Below are 12,369 nucleotides of genomic sequence, written 5' to 3'. Positions count from 1 at the left end.
TTTGCTGTATTCTATTTGCTAGTATTTTATTGAGGATTTTAGCATCTGTGTTCGTGAGGGAGATTGGCCTGTAGTTCTCTTTCTTAATTGCATCTTTCCCTGGTTTTGGTATCAGTATGATACTTCCCTCCAGGAATGATTTTGGGAGGATTGCTTCCTTTTCACTTTCATGGAAGAGTTTGAGGAGTATAGGGACTACATCTTCTGTAAATGTTTTGTAGAATTCAGCTGTGAATCCATCCGGAACTGGACTTTTCTTTGCTGGTAGGTTTTTTTATTACATCTCATATTTCGTTGGCTGTTATTGGGCTATGAGAGTGGTTATATCTTGTCGATTCAGTTGTGGTTATTTGTACCTTTCCAGGAATCTGTCCATTTCTTCTGCTTCTTCTATTTTGTGAGAGTAAAGATTCTCAAAGTAGCTATTGATAATCTTCTGAATTTCCACTGGGTCCGTGGTAATAACCCCCTTTTCATTCCTTATTGCTTGTATTTGAATTTTTTCTTTGCTCTTTTTGATGAGGTTGGCTAGGGGCTTATTGATTTTATTTAATCTTTCAAAGAACCAGCTTTTTGTTTCATTAATTCTTTGAACTGTTTTCTTCGTCTCAATTGAATTAATCTCTACTCTAATCTTTATGATTTCTTCTCGTCTTTGGGCTGGTTTGGTTTGCTCTTCCTTCTCTAGTTGTTTGAGGTGCAGCATTAGGGTATTTATTTGTTCCTGTTCTGTTTTCCTAATGTGTGAGTTCACAGCTATGAATTTCCCTCTGAGAACTGCTTTCATCATATCCCATAAATTATGATAAGTTGTGCTTGAATTTTCATTGAATTGTAGATATTGTTGAATTTCTTGTTTAATTTCATCTGTGACCCATTGGTTGCTGAGGAGGGCGTCATTTAATTTCCATGTATTTAGGGTTCTTTTCTGGTTTCTTTTGTCATTTATTTCCAGTTTCATTGCACTATGGTGAGATAATATGCATGAGATAATTTCTGTTTTCTTGCATATACTTGAGCATGACCTATGGACCAGTATGTGGTCTATTTTAGAAAATGACCCATGTGCAGCTGTGAAAAACGTGTATTTAGCTGTGTTTGGGTGGAACACTCTGTATATGTCCACCAAGTCCATTTGTTTCAAGCTCTTGTTCAGTTCTGTTATTTCTTTGCTAAGTTTTGGTCTGGTTGACCTATCTTTTGGAGATAAGGGGTGTTAAGGTCTCCTGTTAAGATTGTGGTATTGGATATTAGACTTTTTCATGTCCAGTAAGATTTGCTTTATATAGTTGGGTTCTCCCATGTTTGTTGCATATATATTTATAAGTGTTACCTCTTCCTCTTGAATTTTTCCCCTAACCAGTATATAGTGGCCTTCTTTATTTCGCTTAATCATTGTTGGTTTGAAGTTGAGACTGTCTGAGAATAGAATTGCTACCCCTGCTTTTTTCTGAGGTGCTGGGGCATGTAGTATTTTGTTCCATCCTTTGACTTTCAGCCTATGAATGTCTTTATGAATTAAATGTGTTTCTTGTATACAGCATATTGTTGGATTTTGTTTCCTAATCCACTGTGCTGGTCTATTTCTCTTAATTGGTGAAATGAGTTCATTTACATTGATGGTTAGAATTGAGATGTATTGACTTACAATTGACATGTTATTTACCTGTTGTCATTTACTCCTTTTTCTCCTGTGTTTAATTGCTTGCCCTATTTAGTTGGTTGCTTCTGATCTCATTCATGGAGTTCTGATAATTTTAGTCCCTCTCAAGAACATCTTTCAGGAGCCTGTGTAGGGCTGGCTTTGTCATCATGAAATTCTTTAGTTGTTCTTTGTCATGGAAGTATTTCACTTCTCCATCAAACTTCAGGGCTTTGCAGGGTATAGTAGTCTGGGCTGGAAAATGTTTTCATAGAGGACTTGACATACTCTCCTCCATGCTCTTCTTGCCTTCATGGTTTGTGAAGAGAATTCGGCCATAATTCTGATGGGTTTTCCTTTGAATGTGATCTGCTACTTTTCTCTAGTGGCTTTCATTAGATTATTCTTGTGCTGAATTTCTGGGATCTTGACTATTATATGCCTCAGTGTTTTTTTTTAATTGGGTTGAGGTTACTTGGAGTTCTGTATGCTTCAGCTAACTGAATATCAGATTGTTTCCTCATATTTGGGAAGTTTTCTGCTATTACTTCTGCCCATATTTTTTTAATGTCATTTGTATTGACTCCTTCTTTCTCATTGATACCTATTATTCTCACGTTGTTCACCTTTGCATCATCTTGCAGGTGATGGATTATTCTTTGCTGCATCCTTGTTGTTTTTAAGAGATCCTTTCTTACCTTTTCACTAGCTGCACCAGCGTCTTCAAGATCTGAAACTCTGTCTTCACTTTCATTCACACAGCTTTGCAAGCTTGTGATTGAGATTTTAAATTTCTCTATATCTCTTTGACTCTGCTTCACCCGATCTATTTCTTTCCTGTATTGCTCATGCAATGAAATCATCATTTTTGTAATCTCCTCTATTTTTTTTATCAATGTCTTTTTTAGAAGCAGTTATTAATTCTTTTACTGCAGGTTTTTTTTTTTTTTTCAGATTTGGTTTCCTCCCTATGTTTCTGTGGTTGATTTTTTACTTCAGATGCTATGAGTTCAGAGAATTCTTCTTTTATTTCAGAAAAGAATTCCACTCTGAGTTCCTCTATAACTTTCTGCTGTTGCTTATTTAGTATCGACGTTATTAATTCATACATTTGAGCTGAGCTAGTAGAAAAGAAATTCTGTTCTGACCTAGTGTCCTCTGCACTTGTTCTGGGTGGGCATTTTGTTTCCTCCATATGTTTCTGCATTTGATTCTTTACTGCAGATGCTATTAATTCAGGGAATTCTTTTTTCATTTCCAATCTGAGTTCCTCTATACATTTCTGCAGTTTTTTCTTTATTTCAGAAGTCATCGATTCATTGATTTCAGCTGTGTGATTCCCAATTTGTTTTGTGTTAGTGTACGCTGCACTTGTTATGGGTGGGCTTGGGGTCTGAGATTGTATTTTGCTCCTTCTCATTGTCATTTGTGTAGCACTGTCTTCTGACCTTTGTTGTAGAGCTTTGGTGTAGTTATAACCTTAGCACCTACTGAAATTCAGGTGCAGATCTACAAAGTTTGGAATTATCCAGCTGTTCCTGGCTTGGGTCTGGCTGCTTTGCTCAGTTCCTTCCTGCTGCTGCCCTTGGAAGTGAACCTGATGTGCCCCTCTGGCAAGATGTTCTGCTCCTGAACTAGCTGGGTGGTTCTGTCCCCTACTCTCTCTGCAGGGATTGCAGCTGTAGAGTTTCACCTCAGGTCTGAATGCCAAGCCTGAGCTGAGTCTGGAGGGGACACGGTGGAGTAGGTGGGAGAGAAAGCTCTCCCACACACTCACCAGGCCTGGGCTAGGACTGGATCTGGGGGTCCCCAGAATGCGGCCAAAATTCTCACTGAGTGGGCAGGGTGGGGTGGTGCTGTGGAGTGTTGGTGGGGGGTCCCAAGGGGGTTAAATAGTGTCTCACCCACTCTGGGCCTGGGCTTGGACTGGCAGGTCTCACTGGTGTAGGGTAGTCAGCCTATTTTATGATTTATACTGTATCTTTGACTTACAATCTACTTATAAGACATGACATGATATTTTCTCCTAGTATTAGAAACTGGAAAATGTATATTTCCATTTTCCATTGCCTTTACACTAGTTCTTCCTTGTCTTTTACACACAGACACACACACACACACACACACACACACACACACACACACACACACAAATATGTATATAACCCCATGTAAGATTGGTACCATTTTGTGGAAATCTTCTATCTTCAATGAGCTTTTAAATGGGTTTGTCTATTATAATTATATTTTACATAATCCTGCATAACTACCAGTTCAAGAGCTCTTTATTCTTTATCTAGGACCATACAGCAACTTCTTTTGCCTTATAGATTATGGTTTTTGTTATTTTCTATATGCTACATCTAAAGGTATTAGAATATTTCGAGTTTGTATAACTGGAAAATATTTTTTTTTTAGTTTTCAAAGATATGCTTGCTAAATATAAAATTCAATGAGAACATATTTTTTTCTTTTTCAGTCCTTTGAATAAATAAGTCTAGTTTCTTACCCACTTGCTCTTTTTTTTTTCTTATGTGGAATAAGATGACATTTAATTTTGTTCTTCCATAGCTCATTTTTTTCTATGTAAATGCTTTAATGATTTTGTTTTACAATTAGTTTTGGACAATTTCATTTTTATGTATCTTGGTATGATTTTATTCATATTTCTTCTGCAAAAGATTCATTTTTCTTGGTAAATGTGTTATAATTTTAACTAAAATCAGAAATTTTAAATATTTATTGCCTACCCCCTTCTTTGAGAATTCTAATTATATGAATATAAGTTTCTTGATTTTGTGATAGAGTAAACTATTATATGACTGATCTGTAAATACTTTCTTCATTTTTATTCTAGACAATTTTTGTTATATTCATTTAAGTTTGTAAATAATTTTTTTTACAATGTGCAATCTATTCTTAATATCATGTTACGTAGTCATATTAGAAATATTTCTCAGGGCTGGCCAAATAGCTCAGTGGATTAAAGAACCTGCAAGCAGGCACAGGGGCTGGTGTTTTAATTCCAGGCCTGCCATGCTGGCCCCACACTGAGGTGGCAATTGAGACTGGGTGTGGTACCACCCAGCACTTGGGAGGCTGTAAACAGGAGAATCACTATGAGTCCTGTCTAGTAGTGAGACCCTGAACACCCTCTAGACCCTTCCCTTAAAAAAAAAAATCCAGATAAAAAGAAATATTTCTCTAAAATTCACTTTGTCTACATCTTATATCTTTCACATATCAATATTTGTCTACAATTTTAATATGCTATATAATTATTATTGATTTTCAATAACAATAATGAGTTCATACAAACAAAAAATCAGTATATCTATCATTAAGCTCCACACAGTATATCAACATTACTTACCCCTCTTAACAACTGTGAAAGATAAGACCTCTGTAGTTGTTGTGATGCTGGGAGAGGAATCCAGGGCCTCTAGAGCTGCACTTTCAACTGAGCTACACCCCCTACCAAAAAGATAAGACATTTGGTACCCACATATAGATATAGGAAATGGAAGCTAACAGATATTGAGTCCAATCTCAGCCTGGCTTATTCATTTTTATTCTCAAATATTATTTTGTCAATATTCATTTTCACATAAATATATGTGGAAGAGATCAATAGAAAAGCTGAGAAACAACGACAGATGTCACCAACAAGAAAACCATTAAATTTGCACTGTCGATGAAGACTCTCAGAAAAAACTGAGCTGAAGGAAGTTTCTGGATACTCGTCTGAATTTTATTCTCTACACAGTCTTACAAGAGACCCCTTTAAAGGACCTCAGGAGCACAACCACACTGGAGTCTTAGGAAATACAGTACAGGGCTCAACAGAGTTGGAGCAGAAGGCAGCCATAAGTACAGGCCCAGTAGTGCTCACACAGCAGGAATACAGTCAGTGGGAAAGGACTAGTTGGCCTGTTCCTCAAGGATTAGTTCTCTAGTTCGAAAATAAGAATACTCTTTTGGTGAAGAGAGCATTATCAGCAGATCTTGGCTGTAGGGCATGGAGGCAAGAGAAGTTTCACTGAAGATGATCAAGCCATGATCTAAGTCAGACCCACCTAGGAATTTTGCCCTCAAGGTAAGGAGAGTAGCCAGGCATGGTGACAACATGCCTGCTTTAATCCCAGAACTAGGGAGAATGAGACAGGATTGCTACAAGCTTGAGGCCAGCCTGGGCCAACATATGTGTTAAAGGTCAGTCTAGTGAGACCCTGTCTCAAAAAAACAAGCAAGCAAGCAAACAAACAAACAAACAAACAAATGGCTTTTCACTTAAGCCGCACTGCTTCAATGTGAAGATTCACTCTCCACTTTATATTCTCTTTGAGACTCCCTGGGTCTCCCTCCTGTTTTGTTTTGTTAGGGTTTTGTTTGTTTTTCATTTTTGAGGCAGGGTCTCACTGTGTAGAACTCACTTATATAGCCTTGAACTCACTTGTTTAGCCCAGACTGCCCTCAGACTCACAGAAATCTTCCTGCCTCAGCTTCCCAAGTGCTGAGCTTACAGAGGTGTACCATCATGTTTTACTTTCCCTCCTGTCTTATAGCCCCTCTTTCTATATGCCAGTTTTTCCTCAGTTTTAGTTCACTCCATCATTTTAGTGGAGCATTCTTTAGTAGCTTCTTGGATAGATGAGAATGAAGTTTTGAGACTTCGGCTCTGAAAATGTCTTTACTTTACACTCATAATGAATTAGTAGTTTGGCTGAGTATGAAATTCTAAGAGAAATCATTTCACAGTGTTGAAGGCATTACTCCATTGTTTTCTCACTTTTATTGTTGCCTTTGAAAATCCAAAACTAGACTGCACTTTTTTTCTCTCTAGATATATATAAAATCTCTTATTTGTTGCAGAGTTTAAAATTTCCATGATCATATGTCTATGTCTGCATCTGCTTCTATTCACTGTGTTGGACACTTAGTGGGTCCTACACCAAGTGTTGTCACTTACTGCTGCAGCAACTAGCTTCAATTCTGCAAAACCTCCTTGAATTCTTTCCATTTTTTATGCTGTCTTTTTCTGGATCTCTTATTACCTGGTTGCTACAATCTGACTTATTTTCTAATTTTAAAATTTCTTTCTTGCCTTTCTCATATCTTAGCCTTTTATTCCAGTTTTGTGAAAGATTTCAATATCCTCTTCCAATCTTTTTTTTATTTAGCTGTTCATCTCCATGGGTATGTTTTCAATTTCTAAGCACTTTCTATTATTTCCTAATTCAAAAAATAGCATCCTTGGACTGAGGGGAGCAGCTTAGTGGTAGAGCACTTACCTAGCATGAATAATCTGCATTATGCTACTAAGATAGTATCTGATGTTTTGGTGGGTCTGGTGCTTCAGCTTTGATGTAGTCTTTCAAGCCCCAGGAAGTCATAGCCTCTGTCTTGAGGCTGGATCCCAGCTAGTGGCGCTGCACACAGTGCAGAGCATTGACTGTTGGTCCTGTCTCAACCTGGCTCACATTACAGAGCAGCAGGTGTAGGTTACCAGGGAAACACACATGCCACCTTCAAAGACTATCACCAGCACCTCAGCTAGACTGATATACATTGCTTAAGGCCAATTGAAAGGATAATGAGAAGTCCTAGCCAGCTCTGTACATATCAATACAAGGAAATAGGGTCAGGCTCAGTCAAAATGGAGAAAGTCACTCTTCTTTCAAGGAGAGCTGCTCAGGTGATCCTCCACATTTGCTTAAGAGTAAATTCTTCTCAAAAACATTTTAAAAATCAAATAGTCATTTTAATACATTTTTCCAGTTTTAATAATTATCTGTGGGAGAAATTGCCTAATATATTTCATATTATTATTACTGTTTCATATTATTATACTATAAGTCCTTCCTTACCTAACTTTAACAATTTTCTCCATACGAGTTTTTCATATTTCTTAATTTTATTACTAAGTATTAGGAATTTTATTGCTTCTGGTAATGACATCTTTGCTTAAATACATTTTCTTGGTCAAATACATTTTCTTTCCTCCTTCCCCTCCCCCTTTTTTTTTTTTTTTCCGGAACCGGGGATTGAACTCAGGCCCTTGCACTTGCCAGGGGAGCGCTTATTCCACTGAGCCATTTCCCCAGCCCCTCCCCCTCTTCTTTCTCCTTTTATTTTTTAGAAAAGACAAGGTAGGGCCCGGGGAGATGGCTCAGTGGAATAAGCACTTCTCTGGCAAGTGCAAGGGTCTGAGTTGAGTTCAATCCCCGGTTCTGCAAAAAAAAGAAAAAAAGAAAAGAAAATAGTTTTTTTAAACTCAGAGTATACCTTTACATCTAGAGAGTTTCCAAGAGAAGATTCTCTCAGTCAACATGAGATTGCAGTTTTTGTAAAGAATTAAGAATTTGAAAAAAGGTTTTAGATAGCTAATGTGATTGTCTAAAGAGAATGTTCCAGTGGATCAGTAATGCCTTGTAGATTTTCCAGGAGCACCTATATTGTGTTTAGTAATATGTTTATGGTTGAAATTTTGACAAGACCACTTTTTCAGCTCTTCAGTTTTAGATGAAAATGTGATAAGGAGACCTACACATATCTTTTGGAGAATAACGTTGGGACTTTTGAAGAGGAATGAATAGATCTTACATTAAAAAGTTTGTTGCTGTCTTATGAATGCCTATTGGCATCAGGGTGTCTTTAAGGAGTTTTTTTTGTTTCTGGACGACTTTAACTGGAGATAAAAGTTGGCTTTAAGGCCTTTTCTTTGCACATGGACAGTTGTAATGTTTTATCCCTGACAAACCACGAAGTCAAATCTTTGATAAAGGGTGAAGTGGTCATATTCACAACTGCTTCAAATTGAGTGGAGAACAACATTAGGGGACCTTTGAATTTTCTGATTGCAAAGGGTGGGTGCCCTATTTCCTTAGTCTGATGACAGTTCTAACTTGGGACACAAGTTCTAAGTAGGGCTGTACAGTAGATCCTGGGAGCAGTCCAGTGTATGTCATTGAAGACTGCTGAAATCTGGAAGAAATAAACTGGAGACTGTTAACAGCTGATGTAGTGTTTGAAACCCCCTTTTATATTACACACTTTACTTATTGGTTATACTTTCCTGGGTATTTAAGAACAGATCAAAGACCCATGTTCATGAAAAATTATGTGTATGTATCTGTCAAGCTCAAGGCTTATGTTTTGTGGTTGTGTGAGCAGCCTCTTGGCTCCTCTAGTTCTTTTCTCTTTCAGTTGTGTCATATGCCAGAATGGGTCACTGTCTCACTTAAGCATATGGCTTTTTAGAAGCATGGGGCACATTTTCCCTTTAGTGAGTTTCCTTTCTGTACCATGTAAATTGGGTGACTCCTGTCCTCTGGGGTTCAACAATCCACCTGCCCCAGAGGTTAAATGACTCATTGGGAGCTGCAGGACTCTTTTAAAAGAGTACCCATTATGCCCTGGGCCGTGGCTGGCCTTAGAGGGCAGAAGGCAAAGGTCAAAACACTGGGTGCTTGCTTGGCCCTTTTATTTTATTTATTTATTTATTTATTTATTTATTTATTTATGGTTTTTTTTCAAAGTTTTATTGATAAACATATAGCAATGAGACAGTTTCAAATCAAATCGAAAGTACAGTTTCAACAAATAATACGCTGCATATATTCTTCTTAGTGGTTAATTGCTGTACAAGATGCAGACTTGTGATCCTACTTACAAATACTACTAGAAAAAATCATTCTATTCATTAAGAGAATGCAACTATATATCTATCCTAACCACTTTGAATACACAGATACAAAATGGACATTCATTGGTATACCCCATTTTTTCTAAGTTCCGTTATTGAATATTATAGGTGTGTAAACTCAGCAAAATATTCTAAAAGAGTCCAGTAGCCCATAATAGCATTGGGTCTTCTGTTTAACTGGCAATGTCAGAAATTATTGACCTGAGTCCCCCACAGCTCAACATAACAACATGGCTTTACTTCCTATATTTCGTCTTCATACTTTTCTACTGGATGGTTAAGACTAAGGTAAAGCAGGACCTGTGCAACAAGAGTTGTAGCTTTTTGGTCTGAGAAGGTCAGTGAAATGCCCTCAGGATTTATCCTGAGATCCTGTACCTCAGATTGTAGAACATTTGTCAGTGTCAGCCATGTGGATGAGTCACGGCCAATATGGTTTGGTTTTCAAGCTCCATTTGTTGAATATCCAAGATCAGTTACACCAGCCTTAAGGTGGCAGCAGTAGCTTTTAAAAAATGTGTATTTTAGAAATAATGATAACATTCATTACAGGAAATTTCTATTTGTGCCTAATATAACTTGCTTCTTTTTCCATTCCCCTCCCTCTCCTCTTCCTTTAACCCCTCTTACCCTCTTTTTTTTTTTTTTTTTTCTAGACAGGATCTCACTATATAGTTTAGGTTAGCTTTGAGTATACTACCTAGCTGAGGCTGGCCTCCAACTCACAGTGATCCTCCTACCTCAGCCTCTTGGATGCTGGGATTACAGCCATACACCACCACATCTAGCTCTCCCTCCTTATTTACAGAAGCTTTGTTACCTTTTTTTCCCTTTCTGTTTTCTCCCTTGTCCCTTCCTTTCTTTCCTCCTCATCCCTTTCTTATTCCCCTCCCTATTTAAACATTTTCTTCCCATTTCCTATTATCTATCATACATTTTGGTCCTTATTTACACTTTGGCATCTCATACCAGAGAAACAATATGGCATTTAAACATGTATGTCCAATTTATTTCATTTAAGAGCATGGTCTTAAGGTTCATCCATTTATCTAGAAATGTTTCAAGCCTATTCTTTGTGGCTGAGTAATGCTCCATTTTATAAAGTTTTTTTTCTTTATGCATTCATTAGTTATGGACATTTGTGTTGTTTCCAAGATTTAGCTATTATAAACTGCCATTAACAACATGGATGTTGTAGTGGTTGATACATTATGTCAACTTGAGAAGTTTAGAAGTTTAATTAAGTGACTCAGCAGAGAGCCAGGATTCTTAGTTTGTAAACATCTTCATTCTGTGCAAGAGGAGCACATGTACATTATGAGTTCTACACCCCCAGCCCTGGGGTAGCTGGTTCACAATATAAATAGGGGAGAGTGGCTGGCTAAAAGCCATAAATGCTGCTCTTTCCTTTGCCCTTCACTGTTTACTGTTGCTCTCTGCCATGTGCCACTCTGCCTGAGAGCCAGCTATGTATGGACTGAAACCTCCACTAACTGTGAGCTAAATAAACCTTTTCTTTCTTAATTTTGGGTGGTGGGTATTTTGTCCCAGCAATGAGTAAAAAGAAACTGAGACAGATATGCATATATTGCTGTGGTATGACACCTTTAATTCTTTCAGAAAGATACCTAGAAGGAGATTGGCTGAGTTAATTCAACCTCTAGTTTTAGTTTTTTGAGGAATTTCTGCACTGATTTCCAAAGTGGTTGCACCAGTCTATGCTCCCATCACCAGTGGGAAAAGGTCCTTTTTTCCTCATAGCCTCACCAGCATTTGTTATTGGTTGATTTTGTCATAATAGCCTTTCTTCCTGGAATGAGATGGAATCTCAGTATTGTTTTAATTTGCATCCCTCAAATTACCAGTGATGTTGAACATCTTTTCATATATTTATTTGCCATGTTTACTTCTTCTGAGAAGTGTCTATTCATTTCAGATGCCCATTTGGGATTGAGTTAAATTTGCGTTATTTTTGTTTTGTATATATTCCAGATAGTACTCTTTGGTCTAAGAAACAGCTGGAAAAATCTTTTTCCCACATTGTGGGTTGTCTCTTCATTCTGTTAGTGGTATATTATGCTGTGCAAAACCTTTTTGATAATATGAGCTTCTACTTATTGAATCTTTATGATAGTTCCTGTGCTATAGAGATTTTGTTCACAACATCTTTGCCTATAGCAATGTCTTTAAGAGTTCTACCTATTTTATCTTCCAGAATGCTTAGGGTTTCATACTTAGATCTTTAATTCATTTCAAATTTAGTTTAGTTCATGGTGAAAGACATGGGCCTAGTTTTAATCTTTGGCATGTAGAAAACCAGTGTCTTTCACCAACATTTATTAAAGAGGTTACATTTCTATTAGTGAATTTGTCTGGTTCTTTTGATGGAGTTTTTGGGGTCTTCTATGTAGAGTATCATATTATTTTCAAGTACTGTTAATTTAACTTCTTCTTTTGCTATCCTTATTCCTTTTATTTCTTTCTCCTGTCTAATGGCTCTCATTAATGTTTCCAGAAGGGCTGGGGAGATAGCTCAGTAGAACAAGTGCTTGCCTGGCAAGTACAGGGTCCTGAGTTCAATCCCCAGTACTAGGGGGGAAAAAAGCTTCCAAAACTATATTGAATAAGAGTGGTGACATTGGACATCCTTGTCTTATTCCTATTTTGATAGTGAAATCTTTCAGATTTTTTTTCCATTTAGTATGATGTTCCTATTAGTTTGCTTGGCTTTTATCAGATTGAAATAAAGGCTGCCTATTTTAATTTTCTGTAGGGTTTTTTTTTTTATCATGAATGGGTATTCGACTTTACCAAATGCTTTTTCTGTTTCTGTTGAGATGATCATATGGTGGTTTTTTGTTTTGTTTTGTTTTGTTTTGTTTTGTTTTGTTTTTTACCATGGCTCTGTTAATATGGTATATTAAAATTATTGATTTTTTTATGAATTTAGGACAGTGTCTACAGGGTGTACAGGGTATCACTATGTAGATTGGACTTGTAGTGATCTGCCTGTGTTCAGCCT

This window comes from Octodon degus, unplaced genomic scaffold, assembly GCF_000260255.1.
Source record: "Octodon degus isolate 3935 unplaced genomic scaffold, OctDeg1.0 scaffold00051, whole genome shotgun sequence".
In the NCBI taxonomy this organism is placed as follows: domain Eukaryota; kingdom Metazoa; phylum Chordata; class Mammalia; order Rodentia; family Octodontidae; genus Octodon; species Octodon degus.
This window is presented reverse-complemented; position numbering follows the sequence as displayed.